This window comes from Haliotis asinina, chromosome 12 (genome assembly GCF_037392515.1).
Source record: "Haliotis asinina isolate JCU_RB_2024 chromosome 12, JCU_Hal_asi_v2, whole genome shotgun sequence".
Lineage (NCBI taxonomy): Eukaryota > Metazoa > Mollusca > Gastropoda > Lepetellida > Haliotidae > Haliotis > Haliotis asinina.
This window is the reverse complement of record NC_090291.1, coordinates 20761536-20787902: the sequence shown is the minus strand read 5'-3', so window position 1 is coordinate 20787902 and position 26367 is coordinate 20761536. Positions and strand designations below refer to the sequence as shown.

At 37.1% G+C, this 26367-nt stretch overlaps 1 protein-coding gene across 1 annotated transcript in view; it reads left to right on the top strand.

Annotated features, from left to right (window-relative positions):
- The window catches only part of LOC137259034 (uncharacterized), a 108787-nt gene that overhangs the window by 25870 nt on the left and 56550 nt on the right, over window positions 1-26367 (top strand). The window contains exon 4 of the mRNA XM_067796739.1: window positions 14405-14440. The gene's annotated coding sequence lies outside the window, so the exon portion shown is untranslated. The remainder of the gene's footprint in view (window positions 1-14404; window positions 14441-26367) is intronic.

Sequence of the window (26367 nt, the reverse complement as noted above, 5' to 3'; positions counted from 1 at the left end):
TGTGCCTTGTTTTGGGTGTCTGTATTGTATTGGAATTGGGTGTTTGGGTGTGTGTGACTTTTTTGGGGTGTGGTATACAGGGTATGTGCCTTAACAGAGGAAGCATGTCTAATGTGTGATGTCATATATGTCAGATTTCGGTCAAATCATCTTCAGCTCCTGATATCTCATTAACATTATCTCTCCTGATCATGCAGTCTCAATCCTTCCTGAGTTTGGAACTCAGAGAATTTGGTTTGGAATTAGCAAAAATGTCCATCATAATTAAGCTCAGAACTTTTCAGCCACACTCTCAACACAAGACAAGCAGCTGTGAAATAATTTCATGAATGTGATTGAACATCAGTGCACAAATTACGAAAATTAATTTTCAGGCTTTGTTTATGAATGTATGGAGGCTAGAACAAAAAAGTAGAAGCAATTAAGTCCCATGACAACAAGCAGTCCCACCTGTTGCAGCATAGATGCTGGTAAATAATGTGATTTAGTTTCAGTACTAGTGTTTTGTGTTTCAGTATTTAATAAACAATATTACCCTTTGCAGTTGTGAGTATGGTCTGATGAGCCTATTGTATGTTTCCAGATGCATGAGTGTTTGTGAATGCTCTTCCTTTTAGATAACATATTATTTACTCACAATGCACAGATTCTTCTGCAAAGAAAAATGCCAAAATGCCCATAAAATGTTATTAACTAGTTTATTAATGAATGATTGTGCATTTTGTAGATAATGAGTTCAAGCAGACCCAATAATGACTGTGAAAAAAATGATCATCTGAATGACTGATATGGAATTTGCTTATACATCCTGGTTTTTTTAGGGGGGAGTCGTCATACCAAAGGGTCTTGCAAGTTCACTGATAGATTTATTATCGACACATACCTCTAACATGTTGTAGCACATAAGTCAAACTGACTTTACTCAACTTTTGTAGTTTTTACTTCACTGTTACTGTACATGAATGATCCCATCTGTGGTGGTTCTGTAAAGTACTTATATAATTTTGATCTGATTTTAAACATGTCTGTTGCTGCTCCCATATTGAACACATAATTTTTCCATTATTTGCCATTTCTGCATGGACTAGGAACTTTTATATGCAGCAAGTATCAGATGTGCAGAATAACATTTGGAGCACTCTTTGTGCATATTTTTCCCCAAGCTACAAGAATGGATCCTCAAATGATATCATTTATCTAGTTTAACTGCATTTCAACATCACCAAAATCCCTCATGTTATTAACCTGCCTTTTTATGATTGTGCTAAGAGCAGTGTGGTCCCTGAAGTGGGCACACAGAATTCTGATTCACCTGAAGACATTGCTTTCAGATAGTGTAAATTTCTCAGCTATTACTTCATGAATGATGTTTAATTTTGATGCACAATAATAGTATTGTACAGCATGACAAATAACACATGTTGTATGCTTCTGTGTTTTGTGGTATTTGTCCCAGCAGCAGCCACAGGTGACTTGTGATCTATGGGTAGTACTGATCTGGAGGAGTACATCCCAGTTATGTGTGTACTACATGAACGAGCATTAAAGATATCTTTGTTGTGCCTTGAAGTGTTTGGTGAACTGCAGAGCCTTGTGGTAAAAATGTTCACATTTCAACAGAAACCAAGGGCTATCATGTGTCTGCCACAGTAGGCTTTCAGCTTTAATACATGTTCATAATACATATTTTGATAACAACTTTTAAAAAACACACCACTGTCATAAGCACTGTCAGAGTCAAAAAGGGCATGGTTTGTCCAAACGTCCATTTGTCACACGTCTGAAAAATGCATGTGTTTCCACCACCTTTACCAGAACTGCTTCATTCTAGAAATGACATTCTCCTGAAAAAACACAAGGTTTAGAAACCTGTAACTCTGCATGAATGATACTGTCCTTTTGTTGTGTCTGTTTTCTTCAAAGCAACCTGATTGGCAATCAACTTCGAACATAGAAAATAATGTTCAGGTTTGTTTTTCACTTCTAAAACTTTTGATGGATTGAGCTGATTTGTCTTCTGGTTGTTCCCTGACTATCACAGAATGCCTGTTTTTTCACAGACATCAGAGTTTGAAAATAGCTGTTTTCAATTGAAAAGAAATTCAGCCAACTATTTTCTTTGAAAAGGCTTGTCCTCCAAAAAGTTTAGAAGCCAGGAAAGATAAAACTATATATGGTCAAGAATTCCACCCAAAGTATAATTTGAAAGTCAAATATTGTTGGTATTTGGAGCCATGGCATTGTCCTGTGCAGGTAAGTTCCTATACGTGCAGTGGGCCCATGACCCGGGTTGCCCAAAGGTTCAAGCATTTACTCATGATGCCCAAAACTTGGGTTCGATTCCCTGCATGGGTACAATGTGTGAGGTCAATATCTGGTGTCCCCCGGGCATGATATTGCTGGACCATTGGTAAAAAGTAGCATAAAATCTTGCTCACCTGGTCCAGACTTCATTACTTATAGGTTGTCTTGCTATGGCAGGAACATTGCTGCCTGCTGCTGCCTGAAGGTTGCCATGAAGTTATGATGCGAGACTGGAAGATTGCTTGTGACACATGACCTCACATTGAAATTCCCATTCTGTCTGCAGTACATAATCTTGATCAAATGTATCATGCAAACAAACAATTAATTGACTAAATGTTGTAGTGGCCCATGTTTTTGTTACTCAAACCTCCACTCGTGACGTTAGTTTACTCCCACTGTTTGGCTTGCTGCTAGTATGCAGTTTGTATCAACATTCCCAAGTGTCTTTAACCGATTGCATCTTTCTTTGACAATAAAAGAAAATTAGAAAAAGATCTCACAGCAGAATTTCTTGTTTATCTGATGATGATATTTGAGTTCTTCAACAGTCCGTGGTGGTGATTATATGAAGATGATTTAAGAGGAATTAATCTAAATGACTTATTTGGCAATCCCTCTGTGTATATAATGAAGTGATTTGTTAGATTTAGTTATACGGTGAGTTAAAAATATCACATTGCAACAGTATCACTTTTAGTTCTGTCAGAATATGTAATGCTGGAATCACAGACTCTGATTAGCAAAGGCAGTGACCTTAAACAATGTACTAACAACCTAATCAAACTAACTATATTACTTTTTACTCTGGAAAAAGAATCAGATTTATTATGTTTGTCAATTTTATGTAGTTTCAAACAATTTCTGCAATTTTTTTCTCCTTCATACGAATATATTGATGAAACTGTTCATTTTCCTTAAGAGTGAATTAAAGTTAATGTAATTCTGTACTAGATATGGCCAAAGAAACTGGTAATTTTCTATTGATTATTTGGGTCGATAGAGGTCCTGACAAGTGTGCCCTAAGTGTAATCAGTTCTTGTGTTTCCTATACGCCATGTATCCTTTCACTCTTTTCACCCACAAAACGTATAATTCCATCTTTTTCATAGATGACACCTAGACTAATTTTTCTCTCTGAAAATGACAAGCAGAGATTAGTTAGACATCACATTGATTTGTCCTTTTGAAAGTGTGTCCCTTCTGTCACTGGTTGTCTGTCCTCATCAGATTACTTAGATTTGGGCGCACAACCTAATAATTATCTATATTTCATCACGCCCGAGATGAAATGTTATTGAGGGTCATCAAGGGTCATCGCAGGAGCAATCTTTAGTCCGTTTGAAGGACCTAAGACTCTATAAGATCATGCAGAGGCAATTATTTGTCCCGAACCTATAAGAACATTAATTGGCTCTATTCATATGCCGAAAAGACATCACCCTGGTCCAAAAGGTCGGCCAAACGTAGCAGCCATATTATTACATTAAGTGAGTCAGTTTGTTTCGAGAGTTATGGACCTAGAGTTTCCCATCTGCCCCTAGGCCATAGAAAGAGCCTTTCTATTCTAGCATGGCAAATGAAGGACGACCTCTGATATAGATGAATTTAATATTCCATCTGTATAATGAAAGTGAACAGGCTTTACCCAGGACCTCAAATTATTCATCATGCGAGGAGGTAATGACCTGGCTTGTCAAATTTGGTTACTCCAAACCCGTATGCGTGGCTAAATTTTCTGCGATTAATCAGATCCCCCCAATCACCCTAATGGTGCTACTTGTGCTATTGCGTCAGTGTAGGGGAATTCATATGTACGAACCTCTAGCCATCGGGATATTAATGGAGGTTCACATTGGCATTAGAATGTGCTTTGTCCGCTTGCGTTTTGTCTATAAGAAGTGTCATTTGCCTTGAAATTGAGAAATCTGGAGTAAACAAATATTTTTGTAACTAGGATCTGGTGACATTAATTCCACTGAGGTCTTTCAGGGGTCAGAAAGGATCATACATCATTTTATAATGATTATTTCATGTCTCAGGGAGCTCTTGTAATCACTACTGTGAAATGAGGATAGCGAAAGCTACTGACAAAAATTCTGCGATGAAGTTGGTTAAATATTGTTTCTAATTTGTCAAAAGTTGTAGATTTTCCTATTTTATATTAGTTATTGATCCATTATTCTATTGATCTGGGTGTCTTAATGCTGTAAAGGACTGTAAGAGAACATAAATTGCTTTGAATTTCATCAGGGATTATGTGCATACACTTGAAATCTCCCATTAGCATGAAGGAGGGCTGAAATATTACATTTTTCATCAGATAAAACGTTATCTTTAAATTCAGTCTGCAATTATTAACATTTGCGAGAGAAATTATTTAATTACTTTCTTTTTAATGTTCATTTATGACAGAAATTCAATGGAAATGAGATTTTCCTATGTCTGATGGTCATTAGCACGAAAAACACACATTTATATGTACTTTCTTGGCATGAACTTGTGTCCACCTGGAGGAGTTTTCAGATTCAGTTCTTCACTTAATGAGTACTTCATGCCTCCAAAATAATCAAAAAGTCATCAGCTTTTATGTTTTTTGGGCAAAATAAGACATTTTTTCATTGTTTCACTGCTGTTAGCAGTATTTTTATCCGATGTGCTTTTGGGTTCTATTTTCAAGTTGATTTGATCACAGAAATATTAATCTTATCTGCTGTTGTAAGGAAGCACATACACTGATAGGTTTGTGTCTATGATGTCATGGATATGAACCATATTAATTGTTCAGATGAACTTGGTATAATGTGAGTCATGGTGAGCACAGGAATACATACAATGTTGTTGTCACAAGGAACAGACAAGTAGATGTTTCTCTTACTGACATTGAAATAGACAAATGAACTTGCATACTTCTGCAGAAAAAAAACTGCCTTCACTGATACCTGCCTTAAAAACTGTACAACTATTGTAAGATTGTCATTTTTCAAAATGTATTGTATGAGTGGAGTAGAAATGTGACCTAGTAAGATGCAGAACATTAATCACCCAGTAGTTTTGAAGGAGTCCGTACAGACCAGTTACTATAATGCCCCATGTTGCAGCAAGCACCTGTAATTTCTTTATGTATTTTTAGCAAACACCAATATGTCAGTGACTCCTGATTCTCCACAACCACGGCAGCGATGGGGTAGTCTAGTGGTCAAAGCACCTGCTCATCATGCTGGAGGCACAGATTCAATTCCCCACATGATAGCCTGTCTCACAGTCCCTGAATCACGTTATTATGCCTAATGCCAAGCCTTCTCTGCAGTACTAAAGCCTTAGATGAAGCAAGTCTAGATTTCCTCAGATTTAGATTCTGAATCTCTGGTCTCCCTGGGTCTCCTTTTCGATTAAAATGGGTCTGTTACTGTCAAAAGTATATATACATGTATTCAGAGATTAAGCCCTAGTCTACCCACATGGGTACAATTTGTGAAGCCCATTTCTGGTGCCCACCCTCCATGATGCTGCTGGACTATGGCTAAAGAGGGCATAAAACCCAACTCACTCACTCCAACAACCACAGATCAGGGCTTCCTTTCACAAAGGACTAAGGTGATCGTGAGTCACTAAGGTAACCTTAGTGCAGTGTTAAACAGTGGGAGACTAGGTTAATCGTAACTAGCTTCTTTCATGAAAAGAGCCGCTGGTGATTTCATGATGTTAACCACTGGATTGTCTGGTCCAAATCTGAGTATTACAGACTGATATAGCTGTAAAACTGCTGACTAATGATAATTGTCTGTCAGCACCATTATGACCTTGGGTTTCATCATGGCGGTAAATGTCAACAACCTGCTTTGCATTGAGACTTCCTCCAAAACTAACCTGACAGGGAGTGATATATCTGAAATCCTGTGCTATAGCTTACTTCAAAATTCAACTACATCCTCACTATTGAAATTAGCAAATTTAAGAAATGTCAGAGTACTGACCAGTAGCTAATGTTTTGTGATCATGGTCACCAGACAGGTACAATAACATGGAGGATTAGAGAGAATTACACATGTCTTCAGCTTGGACAATCCTAAATATGCTTGGCTGCTTGTTTCAGCTTAGGGAACGCGGTTGTGCCTACACTTATAGGGAGACCCTGTAAGCCAGAAGATCCCCAGCCTTCATCACCTCATTATTTAACAACAGCACACAAATTAAGATTCTGGAAGGGTTCACAAGTATATGTATGAAGGAACTGCTTGTTGCTTCATTAACATTCTAGTTTTGGAAGCACCCTTAGTGCTTGTGTTGTGAATGTGGCTTAATAAATCCTGATATCTTCCAATGCATTGGTTCTGATGATGAAGAAAATTATGCAAACTAAAAAACTGTCAGTTATTCTGGCTGAAGTGGCTTCATCGGGTGTATGTCTCCTTGGCCATCCAGAGAATGTCCAGATGTAACAGTGCAGTACTCAGTGTATAGATAGGGGAACAATTTTGTTGAGTATGGCAATTAAAGGCATAATGAATGTTTAGGTCTGTAACCTTCTTGTACATCAATAATAGCTTGCTCTGCTTCTGAAGTAGTGTTGAAGTTTAGTTTGTCAATTTATCTTTCATAACGTTTCTTGGGAGTTAATTCAGACCAGTGACATTCCTCTTTTGAGGTCAATGGGTCGGAGGTCAGGTAAGGTATAACAAGCTTGGTAACCACAGTACAGACATTGACAAAGTGATTAATTGCAGATCAATAGTGCATCCAGTATGTAATTGATTTTTGGTCAATAAGTCATTTCGTTATGTGTTATTAGTAACTGACATTAGCTCTTATGTATATGACATTGTGCCTTGAGCAACGCCCTCTGTCATGGTAGTTACAGTAGGGAAGAGGAGCAGTTATAGAAGTGGGTTTGCAGTTGTCACACAGATGCTGCCAGATTCCACGACTATTAAAATTCATTTGTTTGTGGTTTAACACCACTCTTGACTACATGATGGCAATCTGTAAATAATCAAGCTAGGACCAGACAACCCAGTGATTGATATCATGAACATCATTGTAATTTTGGTACAATGTCACCAAGCAAGTCAGCAGATCTGACCACCCGATCCTGTTGGTCACCTCTTAAGACAAGCATGGATCTTCCTGGTATATCAAATCTAAGTCCTTGTGTTAATTGGTGATTTTGAAAGTGCCCATGTTACAGATCAGAGGACATACTTTTTCCGTTTCCCACACACATGATATTAAGACACAGTATCAACCCAACTCAAACCTATATTGATTCTCAAGTGTTGATTGCCTCAACTTTTAAAATAATCCCGTTTCACATCACCTTACTACATGTCGCCAAGTTTGCATAATTTGTTAAAAAAATGAAATTGATCATGGGCTGGAAACCAGTTATATATATATCATCTGTCTATGAAGAATCATGCAGGACAGAAAAGGTTTACATTTAGGACATTCTTTCTTATTATCCTTTAGTTCCATACATGTGAAGATAGGCCAAACTATTCAGAACACTTATACTTGTAAAGATTGGCAAAACTATTCAGAACACTTATACTTGTAAAGACTGGCAAAACTATTCAGAACACTTATAGAAGACCTTGACTTCATGGACAGTTTTATTGTCCTATAGTTTAGTCTTCCCCACTTACTGACTGAAATGAAAATATGAATGGTGACAAAATAGATTCATTGGAACTACTGAAGGCCTGACTTGTCGTTGTCCTGTCCTGCCTTTACTTCTGTGTCCCAACCGCCATAGGAGGATTTTGCCAATTTATGTACAGTGTAATAAGAAAGAGCAATGATGACTTATGCAGATGCACATGTCGTACGGTTAACAACAAAAATGTCAGGTGAAGCCATTTGAGTTCTTTTTCTTCTGAGAGACCAAATCTTCTACATAATGCTGTAATAAGTAATAATGTACAGTAACAAGTAGTCAGTCTTGCTTATAAAAACTTTTTTATGGTACCAGCAAAGCCATGTGTCACAACCCCCCAAAAAAACACTTTATGAAAACGTAAAATGTGTCAGACAAAGTTGCATGAGTGTAAAGGACCTGTGATTGTCGAACATACACTAGACTATCAGGGTACAAAGATGTTTGTTACCATACTGGTGAAGGAAAGCCTAAGAAAGATTGTCCTTAATTTGAATAGTTGCGTGGTCTTCAATGTACAGAAGTAGTTTGCTGTAGTAATTTGAGGATTGTAATTTGTTCCTAACTTGATAATTAGACTTTCGACTCAGAAAACTGATGGCACTAACCTGTAATAATGCAACAATACTGCTTGTAATCAACTGTAAAGTTTTCAGGTCTCAGAACTGTAAAATACTCTTCACATTATTTCTGCATGTCTTTTAATACAATAAGACCACTGTATTTATAGTACTGTTTTAATGCTGCTTCTACGTCAGAATTTAGAATCCTTTGTCCTAATTTTAAACGTTTCACATTTCACATTTCAGTATGAGCAACTAAAAAGCAAGAAGTTTATCATGAGTTTGCAGCATGTACATTTTGACATGTAATAAAGGTCACAGAATTCATTTAGATGGGTATCTAAATGCTAGATGAGGGACCCAGTATGTTTACTCTCAAGCTGCCTAGAAAAATGTCTGCACAACCCCTATGTTGATAATTAGCAGTAATATGCCTTTGACACAGTTCTAACTTGGAGTGAGCCTAGACGAAGAAAATACGCTCATGGGATTTCTTTAAAATATCGACAGACAAGGAAAAGAGGAGTATTGTTTATTTTTATTCCTGTGTGAATTTTTTTCTTCTTTATCTCTTATTTCATTTGCATTTGAATGAAACAGACTTGTATTCCACAGGTTCCGATTCCTGTGGTTTCATGAGTTGCCACCTATAGAGGAGACCCTATTACTGTGTCTGACGTCATGTCTTGAGAGTACACCATTGTCTGGCGTTCCCTGAAACTTCTACCTGATTGCTAGAAGGGTGAAGGTTGCCTTAAGAATATTGTTCTCCGCTTCCATTCACAGCTGAAGATTACATACACCAACTGCCTCAACAGCTAGTGTCTCACATTGTCATGGAGGATGAGGCTCAACAGAGCCTGTTCCTATGTAATGTGTTGGTATTTCAATATGGCCACTACAGGAGCCATGTTGATAAACACAGAAAAGATCGTTTTGTCTCTGTCCATATTTTAATACTGCCATTATGGTAGACATATGCAAGCACTGGAACTTGGAAAAAACTTGATGTGTTATAGATGAACTGACTGTTGATGATGTCACTAAGTTATGAGATAAGAAGGGTGTGCAAGACCTGCACAGGGTCTTTACCTGTTGACACGTGGCATGGTGAGGTCTCACAACAGTCCCAAGTTGCCAAGTCATCGAAGGCTGAGATGATGCCCTGCTGATGGAACCTGTTCAGTAAACTGTCACATAGGTCATTCACTTCTTACATTAGTTGATATGTCTCGGCAACAAAAACTAAAATTGGTGGTCCCGTTGAGTTTGCCATAACCATAGCTTTCTCAAATCATCTTATGTCATTGCCATAAATCCTGTAGCAGCAAACACAAGACAGCTTCTTGGGGCTCGTACAAAACCAACTGCTAATACTTATGTGCTTAGTAACAACATCTCTACCTGCCAAGTGTTGAATTTTGATAATAGGTCTCAACTTATCGGAATCTTGGTAACCTGGTTGACTGAGGTGCCTGAGATATAACTCACTGATTCACACAGGAAAGGAGTGAGGATTTCCTGCCTCATCAAAATGAAGAGCTAAATGCATACTGGTGGTACTGTTATGTAGATAACCAGTAATTATTATTGGCGTAAACATTCCCTCTGGATTATGGTTGCCTTATTCCTGTTTTTTACGCACAGACACATACGGAAAAATTTAAAAGAAACGATCCCAATGTCATAATTCCCCTGGTGGTATGCCCTTACCCTTTGGAGTTATCTCCCCTTAATTCATGACTTCAGCACATGCCCTTTTAAAACTCGCTCTAACTAATTATGAGTATTTGACAGTAAACAGGACTTCTGGTGAAACTTTTGGAAGATAGTTTTGTGTGATTGCAAAATACTGGTTGGACCTTATCATGTTTCTGTCTGTTAGGACTGCTTGCAAGCATGGAAAAACGGTCACTATCACTTCTTAGTTTCTTCTGAAGTCAAGCAGATACACCAGAACATTGTTCAGACCAGCAACTCACTCACACATCAACCCTCCTATTCACCCCCACTCACTCACTCACTCACTCACTCCTATTCACCCCCACTCACTCACTCACTCACTTAGGCTGAAGAGCTGTGAAGTCAAGTTTCTGTTACAGTAGGATTACCTGTGGAAATTACACATATCAACACAAAAAGTTGTCAGGAGTTAAGTCTAGTTACAGGTTGAGGCAAAAGGACTTGAAGAATATGTTCACATACATTATATACCACAGGGACATAGAATTTGACATAACTATACCAGGATTGCAATAAATTTCAACATCACTGTTCCAGCCTTACTTACAAAGGGAATCACTCATCCTTCTGGACTTTGGTCAAGTTGATTGAGGTGTCCAGAGACTGCATATCAGGTGTTGTTTTTACATGTTGTCATCATGTCCAAACTGGCTTTTATTGCAGTAATAAAATAACCTCCCTCCACTGTGTTTGGCATCTGATAATTAGAGGAAACCTTGACCTGAACAGATACTGAGTTTGTGTAAATAATGGTAACCGATACAATGGTGAATGCACTACATTGCTAGTGGTAATATTTATTACTTGAGCTCGAAGGTGTATAGCATTCAATAATATGTGAAAATTGAAATGTGCCTGTCGGGACTGTTGCATTGCAATTAAATTGAATTTCTTCCAGCTTTGCAGTTACACTCATGGTTGGTATTAATTGAGTTCTTTTCTGTTTCCACTCTGTAATTAATATAAAATTATTTCATTTCAAGCTCCAATCTGTTGTTAATGCACAGGCAAGGACCCTTGAAAAGATGCATGATTGTATGATTTATCTGTCTCTGAGTTTGTCAGCTGTGTCATCCAGCTCAGTAATTGGATCAAGGTTCTGTGAATCCCAGCATACTATTGTACATATACTGATGTGCAAATACAAAACAAAATAGCAAAAAATATTTAATATAATCAAGGGATATTTTTCAACATACTTCTTCTAAGTTCATTACCTGTTAATAATATTTAATTTGAAAAATTCCATTTAGGAATAATATTAATATCATTTAATAAAATAACATTCCATGACAATGTAAGACCTGTAAATATTAAGAATGTTTCAGATTTTTTTTTAATCTGAATTCTGAAAGAGAAATATTCAAATGATAATGAATTATTCTTATCAACTTTATTGCAAAATCCATTTGAAATTGATATTGAGTATGCAAGGAAATAAATGAATGTGTAATCCATGTGTTGTAATGAAAGGTGCTTGGACCTCTTGCCAACAGCCTCATTCATTTTACCTTTTAAAAACATATCCAGATTTGGATGTCGTTTCCTCAACTCCCTAGCTCTTTCTCACGATTCAGAGCAATCATAAAAGAATAATTTGTCGATTCAGAGAAAAAGCAATCTCTATTTCACTGTCAGCCCAAGAGAAAATGAACTACATGAGCATTTTCAAAGGGATTAAAACTTGCAGCACAATATGAGCTTGCCTGTTATGCCTGTCTTATAATTAGTCATCCAGATGTAGTATGTTAGACCCCAAGACCACCATGGTGGATCACAGTTTCTAATTAAATCCATCGCCTACAAATAGTAGAGGATAGATGAAGGACCTTGGGAAGGGAAGGGTAGATTAACTATTTTCATATCAAAATATGACCTTAATGTTTAGGTATTCCCACCTGCCCAACTGCCAAGGCTGATATTTGCTTTGGTACTAATCTTTCCTACATCAATGTCGGAGTTCCATGGTGTGTTTTTGTATCGCTTCCTGTAACTTAATAAAAGCCATTTGTATGGCAGTTTTCAAACACTCCTCATAACTGTTAAACCAAGCATTTTATATGGAATATTTATGGCTTTGGGCTTACCACATAAATTGCTTCAGTTTCATAAGTATAGCAATGAAACAAAATGCATATGTTGGTTACATCAAAGCTATGTAGTGTTCACCAACAACTACTTTTGTATGTTAGTCAGTTATCCAGTCTTCCTGGTCCTAAATGAAGCAGCAAGGAAACTAGTATTTTGTGTATTTAGGGAGCTCCTGCTGCGGCTGAAATAAATCATACAAAACAATGTTATTAATGATTCTTGGTTGAAAAAATTGTCTTTCTCTCAGAGTGTTCAGTAAAAAATATTTTATGAAGGTTATGACTTTATTTCTAGCAATTAATTTTTGTGGCAAGCATTAGTGATTATGTAGATTTGCATCTTTCAGTCATGCCAGGATCTTCTTTTCTTGGGTTTGAATCTCAGATGTGCTCTGATTATGATAGTGGTTGTGTCAGTGCCCTTGATTTGCTGATGAAATAAGTGTCCATGAAGGATCAATTTTGGTTTCTCTAAACCAATGCATAACTTTACCATTGATTGCAGTGTCATACCTTGTTGTAAGAGACAACTAATGGGATTGGGTTGTCAAGCTCGCTGACCTGGTTGACACATATTGTCGGTTCCCAATTGCGTAGATTGATGCTCATGCTGTTGATCACCGGATTGTCTGTTCCAAACTTGATTATTTACAGACCGCCGCATGTTGCTGAGTGCAGCATAAAACTAAACTCACTCACTCACTACCTGGCCCTTGTATTGTCAGTTGCAAGGTGCTCTTCAAAGAGGTCATCCTGACTTTGTTCAACGCTGGCCTAACGGTTCAAGTGTTTGCTCATAATGCTGAAGACAAGGATTTTATTCCCACATTGGTTCATGACTTCAATGTGTGAAGCCCATTTCTGGTGTCCCTCTGCCTTGATATTACTAAAAGGAGAATGAAACCAAACTCACTCTCTCATGCTGAACTGCATTGCAAGTGATGTCATTAGAATTACTCTCCAAGAACACCTACCTGACCCCTCCCCCTCCCTAGATCGGGGTAGCTGTACAAAACAAAAAACAGGTGTCAGCAGTGCATAAACAAAATATTTGTCAGACACTGAAATATGTTGTGATTTCCTGTCAGGAACTAAGTATGCATTTCTATTTAACAAGAAGTTTTGTATCTCTTGTTAGTTCATAGTGGACCTGCTTCTAGGTTTATATTTGTTGTGATATTTGTATATGATAATTCCGTTGTGAAGGAAAGGCAAGACAGCATTCCCATTTAGAGGTTATTTCATAGGTAGGAGATTGGAATAACCTAAAAGCAGTGATGGTCATAAATGATCATCTAATCATTGAGGATCTGGCTCTAATTGGTGCTTTGGTTTACTGACATTAAATATGTTTTCACATTTTCTGTGTAGTGATTAAGTGGCAGTGAACCAGAAAATTATGCTTCAGTCGAATTGGAAATGGCTTGCTGGAAGATGGGTGGCCTAAGTCAGGGGTTAGACAATAATAGAGCTAGGTCTTGTGCTAAGGTTGGATATTGGATGGTGGGCAGGCCAGGTCTTGTGATAAGATTGGTTGGTGGGCAGGCCAGGTCATGTGATAAGATTGGATGGTGGGCAGGCCAGGTCATGTGATAAGATTAGATGGTGCGCAGGCCAGGTCGTGTGATAAGATTGGATATTGGATGGTGGGCAGGCCAGGTCTTGTGATAAGATTTGATGGTGGGCAGGCCAGGTCTTGTGATAAGATTGGATATTGGACGGTGGGCAGACCAGGTCTTGTGATAAGATTGGATATTGGATGGTGGGCAGGCCAGGTCTTGTGGTAAGATTGGATGGTGGGCAGAGGCCAGGTTGTGTGATAAGATTGGATATTGGGCAGAGGCCAGGTCTTGTGATAAGATTAGATATTGGATGATGGGCAGGCCAGGTTTTGTGATAAGATTGGATGGTGGGAAGGCTAGGTCTTTTGTGTGGATTGCTAATGATGTCTAGTTTGGTTCTAGTACATCAACATTTATGACAAAACTATTTTATAAAGGTTTATATTCATCCCACAAGCTTAACAATATGTATTTTTTTGCTTTCAGAGCCGAAGTTCCCTCATCCAGTCATAGTCAGAACAGGTTGGTAATTTTTCACATTTCATATTTAAAGATATACTCAAAGTCAGAAACTTTCACTGCCACTTCTACTTTAGCCAGATATGACCAAATATGCCTTCATGAATTGCATTTGAAGAAAATGAAAGTTTCTGATGTTTTGGAAGCAGGTTAAGCAATCAGATATCTGTGCTGTGTACAAATGTTAAGGATTCCAAAAGATATGATGTAGAAAGTAGAAATGTCAGAATGTTTGTTTTTCAAGAAGAAAATAAGGTGAGAAAGAAGATAGAAATGGTCATGTAGGAACATTAGAGGCATCTCTACTCTTCCGTCTCATCCAGTTCACCATAAACATATCGAAAAGATTATCAGATTATGTTCCTTTTCCTCCTAATCTATAAATGTTTTATCATAAGCTAACAAATCATTTTTGCTCAGTGCTGGGGAGGATAATGCTGATCTTTGCATGAAATGCACGTTGCTGGTATTCGTTTAACAATTCATGTTGAAAGGACTATGTAACTATCACTTATTGTCTTTGCTGTTCTGTTTCAACATCATGTCACCAAGTTACTCTGTTCCAAGCTAACGCAAGTGTCGGATAAATGCAAATGGTGGATTGACACCTCAGGGGATTCAGAATTAGAGTTGGTCCTCTTCATTCTGTGCATTTTTGTACAACATTATAGTGAATTGGATCGTCAGGCAGGGTAGATGACTGGTCACCGTACCCTAGTGATATGGATTGTTATCTTCCGGTCATTGTACACCAATGATATGGATTGTTATAAACTGTTTATCATACCCAAATGATATAGATTGTTATACACTGTTTATCTGCGCCAGTGATGTGGATTATTGTTCACATTATCAGTCACTGTTTTCTCTGGTCTTTACTATTATGTACTGCCTGCCATCATATATATGAAATATTGCAGAAAGTTGTGTGAAAAACAAACCAGGAAAAGAGAGATGAATGGATACAATACAGTTAACATGTGGCTTCTGTTACATAAATTACTAATATCTTGAGGGGTGGTTGGGTAGAGTGTGGTAGGGGTGGTAAAGGGTACAGCGTGTGAAGCAGATTTCTGGTGTCCCAGCCACAATATTGCTGGAATATTGCTAAAAGCAGTATTAACCATACTCACTCACTAACATTTGGACAACTGTTGTGTTTGCAGTGTTTCCAAGATCATGTTAGTACCTTACGGAAGGTGAATAGTGTGAAAACATTCAAATATCAATAGCCGCACTTGAACCTTACACCTGACTCTTGCACAAATAAAGAATGAAGTTGAAAAGAACCCACCCAGTAGAGGGCCATGGTCTAGACCCTCCTTAAAACATTTCAGGGGTTGTCTTTGTTGAAGAGCTAACCATAACTCCCAGTTTGGGATAAGGCATATCATGGTCTCCCTCCAGGATCACCTCCTTGTGTCTGCCTCCTCCAGGTTCAAAATTGAGAATATATTTGCTGTGTGTGTGTAAGTTTTGATGACTTTACCAGCTTTACCTAATGAACAAAATTAGATAAGTCCCCTTATAGGTGATGTAAATTCATATTCATTGGAAATACAGGCTTGTCCATTTGAAATTGCACTCCATCAGGTAGTTTGAATTTCTGAAGAAGGTAGAAGTAGCCTCAGTGCATGGACAAAAAAGGGGGTGTTTGCCACAGCACCAACTTCAAAACCTGTTCTCATAATTAGTAGCCGCACATTCTTTCGTTGCAAGTCGCATATCTATAGGAACCCTGGGTTAATGAATACCTTTGCGTCTCTCGAATGTCACCAGCCGTCAATACGTAGGCACACCTGTTTTGATTGGTCTAATCACCCTCCCAGCGTCTGAATGTAATTACCTAGGGGTCACCTAGGGTCACCACAGCCTACCAGTTGACCCAATTTATTGCTTTCAATCTGTACAAAGTATGAGGACTCTTTAATGGATGTGTGTGTAATTACCAAGTGTCTGGGAGCACAATGAGAAAACACAGAATATGATATTAGCTTGACAACTGCCTGTAGGTTTAGCTGAAATTTAAGATGTGCAAACAAGCTTGGGAGGGTGGGAAAGACTGGGTAGCTTCTTCCAGGCCACCAAGTTGATAAAACAATGTTTACAAAAGCAGTTTAGACCATAAAGATCCCCTTTTTTAGGAGCGAGTAAATGAGAAATGGCTTTAAAATGTTTTAAAGAAGTTCCTCACTGCTGTTAATTCCATCAAGTTAATTTGTAAGGAACAAGCCTCTCATTTCAATCATAAAAATGGCCATATTGTATTCATTGTGTGTTGGTTACAGCCAGGAAAAAGCCTCAGCAGAGTGTGAAACTGTTAGTGTAATACTATATGCTGGAAAGGTCTATGTGGGGGCTTGTTTACTCAACAGATTGAAATCATAAAATAAACAGCTGCTTATACATGGGCCTCTTCTTCACTTATAGCGTGATGGGGCTGCATAGAATATAAGCAATCATGTTAGATTTTAAAAACTTTTCTTTTATCATGCTTTTGTAAATTACTGAATTTAAACTCCTTGAAGCCATGAAGGTTAAACCAACATTCCTTAAGTATGTTAAATAATGGTTCTTTCATCCTCATCATGGCCTTCTTCAGCATAAGAAAATTAAATTGAAAAATACAAAATTAACATATCTATTTGAAGCAGCTGTTCAGAATTGTGATCAACATTTGACGACCTTACTTTAATACCAGTATTTAAAGTTTTCATATTTTGAATTGTGAGAAGATGATCAGGAGTGCTGTTGTTATTTGATGTTGGCAATCACTTATTTTCTTCAAGAAAAACTTACCTTCATTAGGAAGTAATTAGTAGAAAACACTTTTGTACATTTGCCAAGAATCTGTGTTGATCTCCTTTTGAGAGTTTCCAGTGTTGTGGGAAAGTATTACTTCAACAGATTATTATTCTAGGGCCTCTGGTATTGCATAGTTTCTCCTGTAGACTACCAGCACATGTCATAGTATTTCAATTAGGAGATTTTCAGTGAGGCCTTAAGCTAATGCTGCTGAATTTATTTCTCTATATGACGCTTATCCTAACATGTATAGATAATGTATGGATGCAGTCAGGAAAGGAGCAAAACTGGAAGGAAGAATGACTTTTTCTTTTCGATGACCTTATACATCTATTTAAGTTTATCTTTTACACCTAAAACATCTACCAGTTTATCTTTTAGACCTTCAACATCTACGTAAGTTTATCTTTTAGACCTTATACACCTACCTAAGTTTATCTTTTAGACCTTATACACCTACCTAAGTTTATCTTTTAGACCTTCAACATCTACGTAAGTTTATCTTTTAGACCTTCAACATCTACGTAAGTTTATCTTTTAGACCTTATACATCTACCTAAGTTTATCTTTTAGACCTTATACATCTACCTAAGTTTATCTTTTAGACCTTCAACATCTACGTAAGTTTATCTTTTAGACCTTATACACCTACCTAAGTTTATCTTTTAGACCTTCAACATCTACGTAAGTTTATCTTTTAGACCTTATACACCTACCTAAGTTTATCTTTTAGACCTTATACACCTACCTAAGTTTATCTTTTAGACCTTCAACATCTACGTAAGTTTATCTTTTAGACCTTCAACATCTACGTAAGTTTATCTTTTAGACCTTATACATGTACCTAAGTTTATCTTTTAGACCTTATACATCTACCTAAGTTTATCTTTTAGACCTTAAACATCTACCTAAGTTTATCTTTTAGACCTTATACACCTACCTAAGTTTATCTTTTAGACCTTAAACATCTACCTAAGTTTATCTTTTAGACCTTATACATCTACCTAAGTTTATCTTTTAGACCTTATACATCTACCTAAGTTTATCTTTTAGACCTTATACATCTACGTAAGTTTATCTTTTAGACCTTCAACATCTACGTAAGTTTATCTTTTAGACCTTATACATCTACCTAAGTTTATCTTTTAGACCTTATACATCTACCTAAGTTTATCTTTTAGACCTTATACATCTACCTAAGTTTATCTTTTAGACCTTATACATCTACCTAAGTTTATCTTTTAGACCTTATACATCTACGTAAGTTTATCTTTTAGACCTTATACATCTACCTAAGTTTATCTTTTAGACCTTATACATCTACCTAAGTTTATCTTTTAGACCTTATACATCTACCTAAGCTTATCTTTTAGACCTTCAACATCTACCTAAGTTTATCTTTTAGACCTTATACATCTACCTAAGTTTATCTTTTAGACCTTATACATCTACCTAAGTTTATCTTTTAGACCTTATACATCTACCTAAGTTTATCTTTTAGACCTTCAACATCTACGTAAGTTTATCTTTTAGACCTTAAACATCTACGTAAGTTTATCTTTTAGACCTTATACATCTACCTATGTTTATCTTTTAGACCTTAAACATCTGCCTAAGTTTATCTTTTAGACCTTATACATCTACCTAAGTTTATCTTTTAGACCTTATACATCTACGTAAGTTTATCTTTTAGACCTTCAACATCTACGTAAGTTTATCTTTTAGACCTTGTACATCTACCTAAGTTTATCTTTTAGACCTTATACATCTACGTAAGTTTATCTTTTAGACCTTCAACATCTACGTAAGTTTATCTTTTAGACCTTATACATCTACCTAAGTTTATCTTTTAGACCTTCAACATCTACCTAAGTTTATCTTTTAGACCTTATACATCTACCTAAGTTTATCTTTTAGACCTTATACATCTACCTAAGCTTATCTTTTAGACCTTAAACATTTACATGGGTTTTTTTTAGAATGTACAAAAATATCCTGGACTTCGTCTTTTGCTTAATGGTTTTCATTCCTTAGATGATAAAGTAGCCATGTAATAGTTTGTTCACTTAAGATCCATGAGGGTCTAGGTTAGAACTAATCTTCAGTAACCCATGCTTGTCGTAAGAGGTGATTAACAGGATTGGGTGGTCAGGCTCGCTGACTTGGTTGACACATGTCATCAATTCCTGATTGAGCAAATCGATGTTCATGTTGTTGATCACTGGATTGTCTGGTCCAGACTCGATTATGTACAGATCACCACCATATAGCTTGAATGTTGCTGAGTGCTGCGTAAAACTAAAGTCACTCACTCACTCACTCACTCACGTATTTGTTCACTCAGATCAGGATCTGTACCCTCAGACTTGGATTTGAACCCACAGACTGAAATTTCAACCTTTATACAGCTGTGCATAAGTTATTTAAGAAGAGATACAGGTTTAGTACAAAGGAAAATGTGTTTGATGTAGTTTGGAGACTCCATGTTACGGTGCCCAGGGAGTAATTTTGGTCCCAAACTTTGTTTTGTATATTATGTGCTGAAATTGATACCTCTATAAGTCATATAAAAAGTCATTTCGAATGAACACATTTTTCAAGATGGATGATACATGAGGACATGAAACTGACTTAAATTATGTTATAAACAAAAACAATTTTATATATTAGTTTCTGATTTACAGACTTTGTTTGTATATGAGGCCATAAGTCTGAGTACATTTTAAAACAGGCGATTTTTGTGGCATGAGCACCTTTATACACTTCATGTGATCTTTTGCAAAGATTCATAGGTATATAAGTACAAAGAATGAAATGTACACATTGAGTAATTATGTGTAATTAGTGGCTTACAAATCTCTTATTTAGCAGTTTAGACTTGGTACATAGACCAAGGGGTAGACAAATACATGGCATAATAATGGAAGGTTTACAAAGTTGCAAGGGAGGGAGTAAACCTAGATCTCTCTCGTTTTAAATATCTTTGTTTTAAAAATTGCTAAACACATGCTAAGTTTTTCATTTTTGCTTTCTGGTTAACCTAAAAACTTATCGAAAGAAGGGTGCCTCGTATAATATTCTGGTAGATACTTTTGCTTGAACACATTTTTCAAGATGTGTGATACATGAGTTCATGAAATCGATTTAAATTATGTAGCCACAAAAACAATTGCATACATTAGTTTCAAATTTTCTGTTTATGTTTTCATCTAATGGGCAGATAAAGAAATGCAATACTCAACTTTTAAGGTCAAAAAAGAAAAATGATGTATGTGTAATTGAAGTAATGTTGTAAAAGATAGATGTTCTTCCAGAAAGGTAAGAATATTTAACTTAAAGAAAACAGTGTGTCCTTTACAGCCATGAGGTATTTATGCTGACAGAATCTAAAAGAAGGAACCACATACTTGTGGAATGGGTTCCTTCCAATGCAATTAGAATATACCATGCACACACAAAAAAGAAAGATGGATGGACAGGGGAGAAAAACAGTTAGACTACCTTAATGATTAACTCATTTCATTAGGAAACTTTGGGTACATGGGAGAGGATGTTCTGGGGTAAGCTTTAACTGTGTTGTATAAGCATTATGGGCAAAACCTACATGTGAAATAAATTCACTATGATTGAATAGAAAATGTGTCTAATGAAAGCCGATTCAGACAATGGTTTGGATGTTTTTACGTATCGTGTAGGTTTCAAAATCATGTGATAGAATGCCAGGAAGTGGTGCGTTGCTCAATTGCCCAGATGGCAAACATTCGTGTATTGAAGTGCATATGTCGGGGTTCAAACGCAGCATGGCCTCGGAAAGAAAATATCTTTGCCGCATTGTGTGTGTGGCAAGCCATGAGAGGCCCTTGTCTTGGAGGTGTTCAAAATTTACCCTTATTATTGTTGCCTCAAAATTGAATACTTCAATCCATTTAAAAACAGCATTGAGTGGCTGGTAATTTCAGTGTTAAAACCTGCCACGTGTCAGCTGCAACAGGTTTGAGTATTTTACGTGCAAATGCAGTAAATAGGAGTTTCTTAAGTGTAAACAAAACACCAATTGCTGTTTATATATACTATGGACAAACTTCAGTATGCCAGAGGTTAAAACATACTTTAAAGTTAAGCTATACAAAATTCTGTGCATTTAACTACTTGGAAATTTAATTGTTCTTCTGTTTCAGAAACATTGCATGTACTATTTATATGTGGGAATGCTTTTATAAACTGAATGAAAATAGACTACAACAGCAGTTTTTGTGCTTAGTTTTGTTAGGGGAATCATTTATGATGGAGAAAGCAGGTCCACTCTAGTTTAGAAGCATTGCGTTGAAGAATCCATCTTGACTGTCACTTTCATTCCTGTTCAGATCAGTGTTGTCTTGATCATACCTGATGCATATCTTTCAGACATTTCTGTTTAGCCCATATCAGTTCACCTATAGACAGGTTCAGTCTCATCTTACTGGTTTTAATACAGTGAATTAAATTGGAGTATGTACTTTTGACCCCAGATTTGCCCATAGAGGATATTTCATTTTCAAATCTGCCTACCACTGAAGAATCTTTAGAGACTTTTTCATTTATTTAACTTATGATCCTGAACAGAATATCATTGGATAATCCAGGCTGGTTGTTCTCTTGCAGTGATGTTTTGTATATTCTTGTATGTGTCCTGGTATGTCTTAAAGATGTTGCTACTTGATCTGAATACTCAAACTGACCTTCCAAAATGAAATCATAGCCTTGTTATAGTTTCTATGTAGCCAGTGATTCTTAAATTGTAGTAATATATAAAACCGTCATCAGACAACAAAAATTGAATTCAACGAAAAAAAACAAACTATTTTCTTGATGACACAACTTTACATATTCATGCTGAATCAATTCAGTGATTATCATTTTGAAGATCCTCCCTTTGTTTTGAAAGCAAAGAAAATGTAAAACAAATTTTGGAACTGATTATGCATGGATGTCTATCATGGAGAGCCTCATTAAGAATACAACCAAGCTGAAGCGCTTCTGTTCTGGAGGAAGCGTTTTCATTTTGCAAGAGTGTTAGGGGTGAGTCTGTGACCTTGTATTGGACATCTGAACTGCATTAACACTGACCAAAACACAATAATGTCAATAATCAAGTTGTGAAAATAGTCCCTTCCTGCAAAGAGGTCTACATAGCTTCCATATCATACAGATTAAAAGACGTGAATTACTCCAGATTGAGGCTCCTAGCATTACATGGCGTGATATTTTTGTAATTCAGGACCATTGTTTATGATCACACAGCAAAAAAATTACTAGCTTCTTTGACGTCATGGAGCATGTCATTTAACTAATTTGGACCCCATATTGTTATTTTATCAATCATCTTATGGAGAATTGTTTGTTTTCCTCCTGTCAGACCTAAAAACACGACATTTTTTGTCGAAAGTTGTGTCATTGGTGGACATTATTTGATGCATTGGGTAATCCCAGTCTGTAATTTAAAAAGAAATCTATTCACTCACTCTGCTTGACTGGGGTCAATTTTCCAAGCACAACTTTCAATATATTCAAGCGTCAACTCACAGATTTTTTTCCTTTTGGTTATTCTTTTTCAGATGTATTAAAAAAGATTCATCAATTTCTGGCACATTATCAACTCTGTAATGTGGTGCCATTGTGCCAGTTAATGGTGAAATTAGAACTTGTGGCTAATGAAAGTTTCCTACTACCATGCCTGAAGGATTTAGGTTAATATGACCAGATTGAACCATTAGAAAGTTGAGATTTGTGATTATACTTATATATTCCTGGTGTGATTTGATTTGCTATCATGGAGTCTTGTATCCATGGCAATGCATACTAATTACAGATATCAATACTCAATATCAAATTAAGACATAGCAGTAATGAAAATATAATACGCTGACATTTTATGTACTTCTGAGTCTGTCACAATGTCTGGTAATTAGCAAATCCATTCGTCTCACTAGTGTCAGATCAGCAGAACAGGTTTCATAATACCTAAAACTTAATCGGAACGAACATCAGTTAAACTAATCAACGATGCTCTTAGAAGGTCATGTTGCCTCTATTTCAGTGCTATGTAGTCACCGCTGAAGAAGAAATAATAGCATTATTAAATAATTGATTAAATAAAATACATGTTATAAGTTAATGTGATACCAGCATTTGTTATTGTTTATATAGAGATGTTGCGGCTGGTACCATTTTTAGATGACCCATGTCTAAGACAAGTGAGTTCAGTGTCCGTCAGTGTCAGCTTGGTTCCTACTGAAACCACCCAACAGACAGACAGACAGATAATTGTATTCATGCCTCACTCGTAGTTGCGTAAAATATATAGCATTGTATTAGCACTCAACCATTGAAGTGAATCTTCATCTTCATCTTCATCTTATTACACAGGAGTAAGCTCAAGAAGGTTACCAGTACACCTACTTAGTACACGTCTCTCACGGGAAGTTACCCAAAGTTATAAATTTGGTACAAGCCTCTAATAAGAAGGTTACCCATGTATATACATTTAATGCAGGTCTCTCATGGGAAAGTTTCATAACTATGCAAGTCTTCAATGGGATGTTACCATCATATATCAATTTGATGCAGGTTACATATGGGGGGAGGGTCTCACATACAGAAAGGTACCGTCATGATGAAGGTCTCTCAGAGGAAAGGTCCCTGCTTAGCATCTTTGAAATGAGTGCTACCCCTCAGTGTGTCTCATATGGGGAAGGCTACCCCTCAGTGTGTCTCAAATGGGGAAGGCTACCCCTCATTGTGTCTCAAATGGGGAAGGCTACCCCTCAGTGCGTTTCACATGGGAAGGCTACCCCTCAGTGTGTCTCAAATGGGGAAGGCTACCCCTCAGTGCGTTTCACATGGGAAGGCTACCCCCCAGTGTGTCTCACATGGGGAAGGCTACCCTTCAGTGTGTTTCACATGGGAAGGCTACCCCCCAGTGTGTCTCACATGGGGAAGGCTACCCCTCAGTGTGTCTCAAATGGGGAAGGCTACCCCTCAGTGCGTTTCACATGGGAAGGCTACCCCCCAGTGTGTCTCACATGGGGAAGGCTACCCCTCAGTGTGTCTCACATGGGGAAGGCTACCCCTCAGTGTGTCTCACATGGGGAAGGCTACCACTCACATGGGGAAGGCTACCTCGCTGTGTATCACATGCAGTCCTTCCTGGATTTCACAGCGAATTTTAAAGAATTTCACGGCAAGTTTTCGCAAATTCTGCACCTCATTTTTCAATATTCTGCAAAACATTCTGCTGTTAAAACATTTAGAATAAAACAACAAAACAAAAACAGACAGACCTTCATAGTTTAATTTTCAAACACAGATATAAAGTTAAGTCGACAGTACATATCACATCTTGAGTAAGTTTGATGACCAAGCACCGATACCTTTTTCTGTGTTTTTCTGTATCACATGGTGAAGGCTACCCCTCACATGGGGAAGGCTACCTCTCAGTATGTCTCACAGGGGGAAGGTACCACTCTGTGTATCACATGGGGAAGGCTATCCACCTCTGTATATAGCCTGGGAAGGCTACCACTTTGTGTCTCACATGGTGAAGGCTACCACTTTGTGTCTCACATGGTGGAGGCTACCTATTGTGTGTCTCATGGGAATACTCTATCTAATGTGTCTCACATGGGGATGGTTTCCAGATAATACAGTTCTTATGTATGTAGGGTTAACCACCCAGTGCAAATCTCAGTAGTTCAAGCTTCCTTTTGAATATACTGGATAAATTAATTCACTCTTGGAAAAATATATTCATTTTTACCGTGTGTTTTGCCTTTAGTTTCCAGGCAAAAAGGCAATTTTCCCAAGCCTGTTTGTTACTTAAAGAGGAACATCATGATAGCCTGTCAATAAAGATAGTACGCTAATGTTATGAACTGATGTTGCTGCAAAGGGCAAATCTCCATATTATGTAAATAAGCCGCCCACATTAGAGAGTGAAGTCCAGTCTTCCACTCTAGACAAAGAAAAGACATCTCTGCAGACTAAAACATTTATCAGTAGAAATCAGTAACATTATTGCCGTAAGTCTGTCTCATTATCTTGTTCCATGTTTATGCAAATAATGAGTCTCTTGCTTCACATCATAATAGGGGGTTGTCATATACGTTTAATAATTCCATGTTGAAATCAAGTCTGTCCAAGATTTCTGTGCTTTTAATTGATTGCCTTATCTAATTCACTAGTCACTTGTTTTACTTTGTCAACAAATTAGCATTGTGAAATTTAGTGGAGTTATTTGATCAATGCATTTGAGTCTGTGTCCAAGATGTGATTTATTGTGCTGGTCCTTGTGTTGATTTGTTACTGTTTGTGAAGTTTCCGCCCACACATCTCTTGGTAAAATGTACCAGTATTCGAGACATATTGTTAATAACATTCACACAATTTGTGTGAAATATGTTCAATTTTGCATGTAGCTGACAGTTTGATTGATGCCTTTGTTTCAAACATGCTTAAAATACAAATTCCCTTCCAACATTCAGCCAAACAGGTTGCTTTTCTTGTTTTGTCTGTTAGAATTTTAAGCGTGCGCTTTGATTGTGTTCGTCTGTGCAGACCCAGACGATATCGTTGATGCAGAGCCACATCTTTTTTGCTCTCGTGTGATGTCTGTCTGTTCTTTATGTCGTGCGATCAATAATTTTTTTTCTATATATGCACCATAACTGCAAGCATTAGATGCTGAACTGTACTAATAGAGCAAAGGAAGATAACTCTTCCATGCACTCTATTTGATCACCACTAGAAAGGTGATGGGTTAAATAGCGATTAACCTGACCTGTTTATATTGAATAGTGTTACATTCTGTTGAAACCATGATTTCTGCATTAGATGTCTTTGTATTTTGTGAGAAGACAAGACCCTGTTCTGTTTTCACTGGCAGTAACGTCATCAGTTGAATCAAAAGGAGAATTGTTACTGCTAGAATGTTAGCATCATAACCAGTTGTGCTCATCTTACACTTCAAGTATTTGTTCATTGATATTGAGGCAAGTTTTGGTATTTTTCTGAAAGAGATTCAGATACTCAAGAAACCTTATCTGAGGCATTAAGATGTGTTACATATCACAAAACTGTTTCTTTTATCT